Here is a 12,005-nt window from a genome sequence, read left to right as displayed (position 1 = left end):
TCTTCAGGTTTTTCGGGTTTTACTTGTTTTTATTTTTCTTTTCTGCTTTTCTGGTAATTTCTGTTTTCTTTTTTTTTGTACATTTTCGAAATTGATTTTTTTTTTCAAATTTTAAAATGTTCTAAATTCAAAAAATGTACAAATTTTAAGATGTTTGAAATTTAAAATGTTTGAAATTTTGAAATGATCGACATTTAAAAATGTTCAAATTTAAAAATATTCAAATTTTAAAAAAGTTCGAATTTTAAAAAATTTCAAACTTTAAAAATGTTTACTTTTAAAATGTTCATTTTTAAAAAGGGATTTCTATTTTCGTGCCCTCAGGTCCTTAGTTGTGCTCAGTTTTCCCCAGCTCGTTAGTTTTTCCTCAGTTTTCCCCTCCCTCTAGTTTGAAACCCCTCGCAGACGCTCGGACGGGAGGGTTGCCGTCAGGTCAGAGGCCTTACCGTTACCGTTAATCTGACGGGTGGGGCTGCACAGAGGGCGGTTCCTCTTTGACCCGTCTCGTGCTGACAAATGGGGCCGCTCTATTGGGCTGCCGCAGCCAATGACCAGTGGGGTCATCTATTTTTCAGGAAAAGTCATATATTGCCGCTCTGAGGGGCTGCCGCAGCCAATGACCAGTGGGGTCGTCTATTTTTCAGGAAAAGACATATATTTGCCGCTCTGTGGGGCTGCCGCGGCCAATGACCAGTGAGGTCGTCTATTTATTTATAGAAAATCATATATTGCCGCTCTGTGGGGCCTCCGCAGCCAATGACCGCTGGGGTTGTCTATTTATTTAGAGAATATAATATAGAGCAGCTCTGTGGGGCCGCCTCAGCCCATGGCAGGTGACTATTTTCGTAGCTTAATTTAAAGTGACTCTTATGCTAAACATTGTGCATAATATATAGAAAATAGCTAGATCTCTAAATATATAGAAAATAGCTAGATCTCTAAAGGGGATGGATGCATGGCTTCACGTCGTCGTCACTTTTATCGTCAGTATCTTCGTCGTCTGAGTAGTAGTACTTCCTGCACATTGTTCCGTCGAACACCTTCACTGTGAGCACATCATCGCCTTCATATTTGAAGTGTACGTAGCAGCCGAAATCCACACCGTGCGCGATGGCGAAATTCTCCCAGCCCTTGTCGAGATACATCCGGCCTTGTCCGTCAAATAGGACCTCCACGGTCCAGAGACGAGGACCGTAGTCAGCTGCTCGCAGATACACCTTAGCTGGCTCCTGGCCGTCAAGATAGTCCGCAAACTTTTTTGGGAGTGCCTGCAAAGAGATCGAGCGCCGATCGTTTGAAATTAAAGGTTTTTTAGAACATGCCCATAATTAATCACATGCATCATATATGTGGGAACGCATACGTACCTTCTTGACCAAAGGGTCTTCATAGATGACGATGAAGAACTCCTCTATGATCAATGGCAGTGTTGACGACGGTGGTGGTGGCAATGATGATGATCCACTACCCCGGCCGCCCCTTCCCCTTCCCCTTCCCCTTCCGTTCCGCGTCCGAGACGTGGAAGCCATGGCAATGGATGATCAAGTGTATGTGAACGAAGAAGAGAGAGGCAGAACCTATTGACACAAGGGATGGCCGTTGTGGGTGTTTATAAGGGAGAGATGACCGTTGTAGGGGTTTACACAATAAATTAAGGAGGAGGTGACCGTTGTGGGGGTTTACACAATAATTTAAGGAGGAGATGACCGTTGTGGGGGTATATATCTCAACAAAAAAGTAATGCGGACTATCTTGACGGAAATGGAACTTCGTGATATAGTTTATCATTTTACCGTGAAAAGTAATGCCTAAAAGAAATGGTAATTCGTGATAGTTTATCATTTACCGTAATGGCTACAACAAATCGTTGATGGTTTATCATTTTTTGCGTGAAAAGTAATGGCTACAAGAAATGGGTGATGGTGTATCATTTTTGCGTGAAAAGTAATGGCTACAACAAAATCGGTGATGGTTTATCGTTTTTTGCGTGAAAAGTAATGGCTACAAGAAATGGGTGATGGTGTATCATTTTTTGCGTGAAAAGTAATGGCTACAACAAAATCGGTGATGGTTTATCGTTTTTTGCGTGAAAAGTAATGGGTACACGAAATGGGTGATGGTGTATCATTTTTTTTGCGTGAAAAGTAATGGCTACAACAAAATCGGTGATGGTTTATCGTTTTTTGCGTGAAAAGTAATGGCTACAAGAAATGGGTGATGGTGTATCATTTTTGCGTGAAAAGTAATGGCTACAACAAAATCGGTGATGGTTTATCGTTTTTTGCGTGAAAAGTAATGGCTACAAGAAATGGGTGATGGTGTATCATTTTTTGCGTGAAAAGTAATGGCTACAACAAAATCGGTGATGGTTTATCGTTTTTTGCGTGAAAAGTAATGGGTACACGAAATGGGTGATGGTGTATCATTTTTTTGCATGAAAAGTAATGGCTACAACAAATCGGTGATGGTTTATCATTTTTTGCGTGAAAAGTAATGCCTAAAAAGAGTTTATAATTTAGCTCGTGAAAAATAATGCAGAAAACCAAACTTTGCGTGAAGCTAACCGACGACAGAGAGAGAGAGGGTGGTGGCCCGACCAGAGAGAGAGATAGGGGTTATCCTGCCCGTTAGATCATACGATCAACGATCGGCGGGCACGATCCGCGTGACATGGGCTAGACCAATCAGGGCAATGTTGGGCGTCTGTGAGAGTTTGTGAAGGGAGAGGGCAAAACTGAGTAGTATCAAGAAACCAAGGGCAAGTGAGTAGTAAACAGACTAAGGGATTCAAATATGAGATTTAAAAAATGAAAAATGCGTGTTTTGTACAATGAAACCCATCTTGGCCTACCTCAAACTATTTGCAATACAAATCTACACGAGTGTGAAAATTATGGCCTCATTCAGACAAAGTATGTTTTGGGGAAAGCTGTTTTGGGTAGGGCTTATTATGGAAAACCATGCACCTTCATAGCTACTAGGTGATTTGAGAAGTGGCAATTTGTGGTGAAACTTGATTTATCTAGGATTTATCTATGATTTGAGAAGTGGCAATTTGTGGTAAAGACTCCATGAGTAAGTGCCACTCTTTTTCGGAATTTTTTGCACATTAAATAACTCATTTAACTAGTTAATCCCATTTGTTGACTCTCTGTTGACCAGCCACTTGAGGGTAAAACTGAGTATATTACACTAGCCAGTATTAGCACTCAAGGCGAAAACTGAGCACATGAAAAATGCTAGTATATGACTCGGGGGTATACCTGAGTATATCTAAATTTCCAGGGTTAGACCCGAGGACGCGTGTTGCGGTGCAGAAGTGGTAGACGTGCCTTTGTTGACGCGTGTCGCGGTGCAGACATGCAAATAGTGGACGCGTAGGATGCCGGTCGCATTTAGGACGCGTAAGCCCCTCCCTCCCTCTGCACACAGTCGTCTCATTCTCGCTCACGCACGAAACCACCCCTCTCACGTCCCATCAACTTCTCCAAATCGAAAAAACCCCAATCGCCGTACGCACGCTACCCTGCCGGCGATGGAGAAGAAGAATGCGCCGGCGGCCGTCGCCTCCGAGCCCGTCGCCTCCGAGCCCGTCGCCGCCGAGCGCGTCGCCGCCGAGGGCGGCGCATCCAAGCGCGGCGCCTCCGTGAACCGGGCCTCTCTCTCGGCTGATGGACCACTTCACAAGATCGGCGAATGCTTGCGGCGAACGAGGAGTACGCCGACACCTACTACTGCTATGAGGCAAGTCTGTAGAAATTGGCGCTCAGGGTTTGCACGAGCCCGACGTGCATACGGGACGAATGGATCATGCTAGACCACGCCCTTCCACGCGTCGCTGAGTTCACCTTCTTCCAACTCGGCACATCACGCTACGTCACCATAGATCTATCGGAAGTTCATACAAGGTTCAAATTCCTCCATATCTACCTTTTTATTTTCAATCTTAAACATCTTAGTGCTGAATGTTATCTTTATCAATATATTTTAGATACTACTTCGTCGGCTTTTGCCGTGGCGTCATCGTGCTTGCAGAAGAACCCGCCGCACAAGATACGGCTTCGAACCCACTCACAAAGAAATCGAACACTATGTTTGAGGCGCAGATGCCATCTGTTTTTCTGAATTCGATCATTGTAATCAAATCCCCGACTATGATCTTCGTTGCCGCACATTACCCGCCAGAAATTGGTTGGGTCGATGAGAGCACTCCAACTAAGGATATATATGAAGATTGGGGAGAAGGAAGATTTTCGATCAAGAACCATTGTCTGCGTTGTATTACCCCGTTCAATGGTGAAGCGTATGCGATGGCTGCGGACAATTTTGAGTCCGGAAGAATAGTGTGCACCAATGTACATTTGCAGCGGCGCGAAACCTTGTCAAGATGGAGACACTAATTTCATTTTCAGAACTTGGACATCGAAGTTCTACCTTGTGAAGTCGGATGGTGATCTGCTGCTTGTGTTGTTGGTCAGCGTGGCATTGGCGGGCAAACCATTGGTGTACCGTGTGGACACTCGAGCCGCTCTCTCCATCCGGTCGGTAACATTGGCGATAATGCCTTCTTCGTGAATTATACCGGTGTATCTCCGTCGACACCAGAGTGTACCCGACACTTCGACCTGGCTGCATCTACTACACGGATTTGGGTTATATCGGAGAGTACTCTCATGATACAAAGGCACAGGATGAGTGGCCACTACGTGTGGATAGAATAGGAAACTACGGTATGAGAAATGAACACAGGCCATACCGTTTGGAGGATGTATTGGCCTCATGCGCAGACGGAAGGAGTTCAATGAATATTTCCTTGGGGTAATGCACGGCTGGAGCGACGGAGAAATATATGAGGAGGAATGAAGAACAAATTCATTCATCCTGGGGTATCCTAATCTTCTTGTTGTCCATACATTGCGTGCGTCTTGTATATTTTTCAGCTTAGTTTGTCGTGAACATTAACAACGTTATTGGCTGCTTTTGGTTGCTGTATGCAGTTTATGTATTATACTTAGTTTTCTGATTATGCTGTTGTGAATTTATCATATACTAGCTTCTAGATTTGCTGCCATATTGGGCAAAAAACGAGGGCCAAAAGGCATAAATAACCCCAGAGATTTGCTACTAGATTTGCTGCCATATTGAAGAAAGACAGAAATAGAAGCTTCTCTAGATTTGATACTAATTTGGTGAAAAAGACAGAGAGAGAAAGAGGGGAAAATGTGCTCTTAAAAATGCCAATTTGGGCCGAGAGAGACAAAACCCAGCTCCTGATCACGTGCAACCAAACGCTTCTCGTACTGTCCCACGCGGTCCCTTTCTACCAGCCCCACACGACGCGGCCCCACAGACGACGCGGCGCAACACGTCAGCACAGAACGTCCAAATAAACGGATTTCTTCCGTCTGAGCTCCTTCTGCGGGTCTTCAGACAAAGGCTAGGGTAAAACTGAGGAAAAACTAAGGGGCTGGGGAAAACTGAGTACAACTAAGGACCCGAGGGCACGAAAATAGAAATCCCTTTTAAAAATGTTTGAATTCAAAAAATGTTTAAATTTAAAATGTTCAATTTTCGAACGATTTGTTTAAATTTCAGATTTTGAAAATATTTTTCTAAAGGAGAAAACAGAAAATAGAAAACTAAAAAAGCAGTACCTTTTGTTGGGCCGCGTCGTTGCGGCCCATGGACACATGCTTCATGCTGGAGGGACCATCGCTCCCGCTTAAAGCGGGGATTAGGCGCTCCCCCAAAGGTGGTTAGGTCTTACCTCGAGAGCATAACATCTTGGGATGTTCATAACTCCGTCAAGGCTTGGTGGGCTGATTTGACCAACCTAAGTGGCGCCCGTAAAAAATCTACTGCTTCGGTTCATCAAGCTACTATCTTGGGAGATTTGAGGTGAAGGAAACATCAGAGTTTTCCGAAACACCTTGAAGATGGCGGCGACAAATTTCGCCAACATTAAGGGAGGCTGGCAAGGCTGTCTGAGTGGTGCACAGCCGGAGCAAAATTTGAGCTAAGTTATGCCGCGGGGGTAATCGCCTTTGTATATTTACCTTTTGATTGATCCTACGGGTTTCTATTACCTTGTCTAAACATTTTCGTAATTAATTAAATTAGGTAAAGCTTTTGGCCCCGTTTTTATATGTGGATTTTCTTGAGACTTGAGAGTGTGAAAGATTTTACTGCTTTAGATCCGTTTTTTTTTTGCTATTCCTGTGTCAAAATGTAAAGATGGAAAAGTTTAGGAGACATACTAAATTCAGGAGGGTTTTACTTTTAGTGCTAACAAGTTCAGTATTCCCGATTCGTTTGTGCGTTTGTTGCTTGTGCAATAATCTCATGACGATAGCTTGATGGGACACTTTGGCATTCACAAGATCTACTTGATGATCTCCAACCAATTCTATTATCATCTATTCCGTTTTAATTGACTCTGATTTAGTACAACCTACTTGATGATCTCCAACCAGTTTTAATGGACTAAGATGATAATACTACCTATGTTCTATTTTAATTGACCTTGATTTAGTACAACTTGCACTAAATCAGAGTCAATTAAAAGACAACTGATAACTGCAAGAACACAGATCAGTTGTAGCTAATTTCAAAATAAGAGTATCGAACCACGATGAGCTACTAGTAGTGACCTTAATAACCCTTGTTACTATTTATCTAAAATTACTTAAATTTGTCTCAAAATTCAAGCGAAGGATTTAAATAAAAAGATTTTGCAAGGTATTTTTGTAGAGTAAATAACAGAAACTAAAGAATGTAAATGTGACTAAAGATTGTGTTTGGACTGCGATAAGACTAAAATATTCTTGGGGGTTGTTGGTTCCGCAACTAGTATTAAGTAAAGACACAAACTAGATAACTCATATCTTATCCCTTGTTGTATGTGTTGCCTGCCAAAACCCACCGGCGAGCAGCGACGAGCAACACGAAGAGCCGGGAGGCTCCCAGAACTGCTGGTGGGTCCTGGTCCCTCGGGCGACGGCCCGCAAAACTCCGGCACACGTCCTGGCTGTTGCGAGGGCGTGCCACCTGACCTATACCTGGTCAGGAAGGTGATGGATTGCTTCAATTAATTTCCTGCATGGCAGACACGTAAACATTAAATCCGAGTCTCGATCGGCTCTCAGGTTACCCTGTGAATCAGCTCAAAGAGCTGATTCATCCATGGTTCGTATTGGATCTACGATAACATGGGGATCCTGCTTGATCAATACCAAGTTAAATCAATCTACGACAGTCTAGGGCTTTCACCACATAATTGGAACGTCTTACATGTAGTTGAGCCTGACAGATACGAACGATAACAGAAAACTAACCCTAGAAGAGGCCTAAAAACCAACACAAAGTCGATTCCCGGAACAACCCCTCTCGGATCGGCAAACCATACCTTACGCACTACTGGATCGTTCAACCCGTTTGCAAGGCCTGACCATGCGGATATCAAACTAATCCTTGGAGAACAAGGAACAACCATAACAGATCAGATCTACTAAATAAAGTCCAAGCAAGATGCTGCCCTTACACCCAATATAGGTGCAAAGGCAGCTAGATATTTAGGGGCCGCATAACTAAGCAAACATACCAGAAAAGTATCGATGCTAGCCCAAAAACATCTATGATAACGGTATTGCTCGCCATCAACAAGGCTTCAGTACGAGCAACACAAAACAACGAATAAACTGATACTGCCTAGATCGCAAGATGCGATCTAGGTAGCATGACGCTTACCCGGAAGAAACCCTCGAAACAAGGGGTGGCGATGCGCCTAGATTGTGTTTGTTGTGAACGTGATCGTCCTCCTTTCTCAATAACCCTAGGTACATATTTATAGTCCGTGGACTTTCTATCTTTGGAATAAACCTAACTGTGTACGAGCCAAACTCTATCTCTTAATTCTAAACTAAAATGCGATCTACCATAATGTACAAATATACGGGCAATCTAGCCCAAATTCTCGCACGAGGCCGATTCAGAAACACTTTATGTGCATATCCTCCAAGCCCATCTCAATCACGGCCCATCTTCTGATTTGGCTAAAATCTGGTGATAACACATGCCCCCTGGTTTTGGCAATAATAATTCCAAAACCACTCTGTTTTCCTTCATCGGGTCACGCGTTGCAGAGCAGAACCGCTACAGTGCCCTTCCATCATGATGCCTTGCCTCCTCAACTTCTCCGTATTGCACGATTTGACAATTTTGGCACCACATCCTCGAAACTGCCACAGCATTGAATCATCTTCCACTGTATCCCCTTTATTTAAACGCATCCGAGCAGTTTGCCTCTTCATCCTCTTGCTCTGCATTAGCATTCGAAAAAACCCTCCTCTGCAACCATGGACTCCTCCTCTGCCTCTTCGGGTCTCTCCTTCCAATCCTCCTCCTCCAGCGAGCCGACGCCGGAGTACGACCCGATAGCGGCGTATGAGGCCCGCGCCCCACTGTGGTGGGACGAGGTGGATTGAAACTTCGCCGTCGGGTCAGAGGATGACGAATCCTTGACCGACGGGGAGGATAACCTCCAGTTCCTCGTGGATGAGGAGTTGGAGGAAGAGAGCGACGACGACGCCTTCTCCTGGGGCGAGGACCTCTCCTCCGATGGAGAGGATGAAGCGGAGGACGACACCTCCTCCGATGACTACCCGCCGGCGAAGCGCTTCCGCACCGGGTCGGAAGACGACGACGACGACGACGACGAAGAAGAATCCCCTGCCGACGGCTCCAGCAGCAGCGACGAAGACATCACCGGCGATAGCGGCGAGGACAGCGACGACGAGGGCAGCGACGGCCCCTAGATTAGGGACTACTAGAATAGGGCTAGTAGTAGTGCATTAGGCAGCAGATCCTCCTTTTGTGAGCAATCGGCTCTTATTGTAAAAACCCCCTTTTAATCAATGAAGAAGGCTTCCATGTTTGATTTTTCTGATTGTCAAAGTAGGTCAACGCACAAAGAGCCGATAGCAACGCATCAGTCTTTACCGTAACACGCCACCGGAATTCACCCCACCGGCTCCTGTGGTCCTCTTCTGCAAAAACTCGCCACCCTTTAACAAGGTCGTGATGCAGAGCCAGCCGATTTCACCAAAATCGGCTTCCAGGAAAAGGCCAGTTCCTGAACCTGTTGCCCCCCAAACTCCTCGGCATGCGATGAACCACGACCCAGCGCTGTCCTATGTCAATTCCAGTGTCTCAAAGCCTTGCTTTCCTCCCCGATCGAGATGTTGGTTGTGCCCTGAACAAACGGCTAGTGACGGGCGAGGACGAAGGTGACAAGGCCGAGATCGCCGAGGTGGATCGTGTTCGTGCTGACGCCCTCCGTGCCTGCGAGGCATTCCTTCAATAGAGCCTATCCATGTAACAGTTTGTACCTCTAGAGTCGATGGCTGCGCATCGGCTTTTTAGTCTAAAGTCGATGTCTGTGCATCGGCTGTGCTTTGTATATATATATATATTTTTACTGGCCGATTTCATGCATCGGCCCCCATATTTCACTATCCATCATCCCACATACTTGTGAATTTTTTTTTACTGGCCGATTTCATGCATCGGCCCCCATATTTCACTGTCCATCATCCCACATACTTGGGAAATATTTCTTGAGATGCTGGCCATTGACAGCCACTGGGAACTTCACACCGCTCAGCTCCTCGAGCATGTATGCATTACCCTTTAAGACTTAGTCGACCCTGTACGGCCCGTGCCAATTTGGAGACCATTTACCATACGTTGGATCCTTAGTCCCCAATGGCAATACAGCTTCCCATACCAGATCACCAACGTGGAACTCTTTTGGTCTCACCTTCTTATTATATGCGCGAGCTACCTTGGCTTTGTTCTCTTTAATTTTCTCAAGCGACCACAGTCTAAGCTCCGTTAAACCCTCAATGCTATCACTCATCAGGACTGCATATTCTTCAGTTGTTAAATCATTCTGAAACGTAATACGTCTCGACTCAGCCGTGATTTCCCAGGGCAATACGGCTTCTTGTCCATAGACCAGATGGTATGGCGAGGTTTTTATCGATCCATGACATGACATGCGATAAGCCCACAAAGCCTCTGACAATACCTCGTGCCAACGTCTAGGGTGTGATGCATGCAATTAACACACGTCCGTTGGGAACCCCAAGAGGAAGGTGTGATGCAGACAGTAGCAAGTTTTCCCTCAGAAAGAAACCAAGGTTTATCGAACCAGGAGGAGCCAAGAAGCACGTTGAAGGTTGATGGCGGCGAAGTATAGTGCGGCGCAACACCAGGGATTCCGGCGCCAACGTGGAACCTGCACAACACAACCAAAGTACTTTGCCCCAACGAAACAGTGAGGTTGTCAATCTCACCGGCTTGCTGTAACAAAGGATTAGATGTATAGTGTGGATGATGATTGTTTGCGAAAACTTGATAGAACAAGTATTGCAGTAGATTGTATTTAATGTAAAAGAATGGACCGGGGTCCACAGTTCACTAGAGGTGTCTCTCCCATAAGATAAATAGCATGTTGGGTGAACAAATTACAGTCGGGCAATTGACAAATAGAGAGAGCATGACAATGCACATACATGATATGATAAGTATAGTGAGATTTAATTGGGCATTACGACAAAGTACATAGACCGCTATCCAGCATGCATCTATGCCTAAAAAGTCCACCTTCAGGTTATCATCCGAACCCCTTCCAGTATTAAGTTGCAAACAACAGACAATTGCATTAAGTATGGTGCGTAATGTAATCAATAACTACATCCTCGAACATAGCATCAATGTTTTATCCCTAGTGGCAACAGCACATCCACAACCTTAGAACTTTCTGTCACTCTCCCAGATTTAATGGAGGCATGAACCCACTATCGAGCATAAATACTCCCTCTTGGAGTTAAGAGTAAAAACTTGGCCAGAGCCTCCACTAATAATTGAGAGCATGCAAGATCATAAACAACACATAGGTAATAGATTGATAATCAACATAACATAGTATTCTCTATCCATCGGATCCCGACAAACACAACATATAGCATTACAGATAGATGATCTTGATCATGTTAGGCAGCTCACAAGATCCGACAATGAAGCACATAAGGAGAAGACGACCATCTAGCTACTGCTATGGACCCATAGTCCAGGGGTGAACTGCTGATACGTCTCCGACGTATCGATAATTTCTTATGTTCCATGCCACATTATTGATGATATCTACATGTTTTATGCACACTTTATGTCATATTCGTGCATTTTCTGGAACTAACCTATTAACAAGATGCCGAAGTGCCGATTCTTTGTTTTCTGCTGTTTTTGGTTTCAGAAATCCTAGTAAAGAAATATTCTCGAAATTGGACGAAATCAACGCCCAGGTTCCTATTTTGCCCGGAAGCATCCAGAACACACGAGAACCGCCAGAGAGGGGGCACAGGCCCACCAAACCCTAGGCCGGCGCGGCCAAGGGGGGGCCCGCGCCCCCCTATAGTGTCGTCGCCCCGTTGACCTTCTGACGCCGCCTCTTCGCCTATATAAAGCCCCTGGACCTAAAACCTCGATACGAAAAAGCCACGGTACGAGAAACCATCCAGAGCCGCCGCCATCGCGAAGCCAAGATCTGGGGGACAGGAGTCTCTGTTCCGGCACGCCGCCGGGACGGGGAAGTGCCCCCGGAAGGCTTCTCCATCGACACCACCGCCATCTTCATCAACGCTGCTGTCTCCCATGAGGAGGGAGTAGTTCTCCATCGAGGCTCGGGGCTGTACCGGTAGCTATGTGGTTAATCTCTCTCCTATGTAGTTCAATACAATGATCTCATGAGCTGCCTTACATGATTGAGATTCATATGAGTTTTGTATCACAATTCATCTATGTGCTACTCTAGTGATGTTATTAAAGTAGTCTATTCCTCCTCCATGATGTAATGTTGGCAGTGTGTGCATCATGAATTACTTGGTTTATGCTATGATTGTGATCTCTTGTAGATTATGAAGTTAACTATTACTATGATGGTATTG

This window comes from Lolium perenne, chromosome 7 (assembly GCF_019359855.2).
Source record: "Lolium perenne isolate Kyuss_39 chromosome 7, Kyuss_2.0, whole genome shotgun sequence".
Classification (NCBI taxonomy): Eukaryota; Viridiplantae; Streptophyta; class Magnoliopsida; order Poales; family Poaceae; genus Lolium; species Lolium perenne.
Note: the sequence above shows the minus strand (reverse complement) of the source record.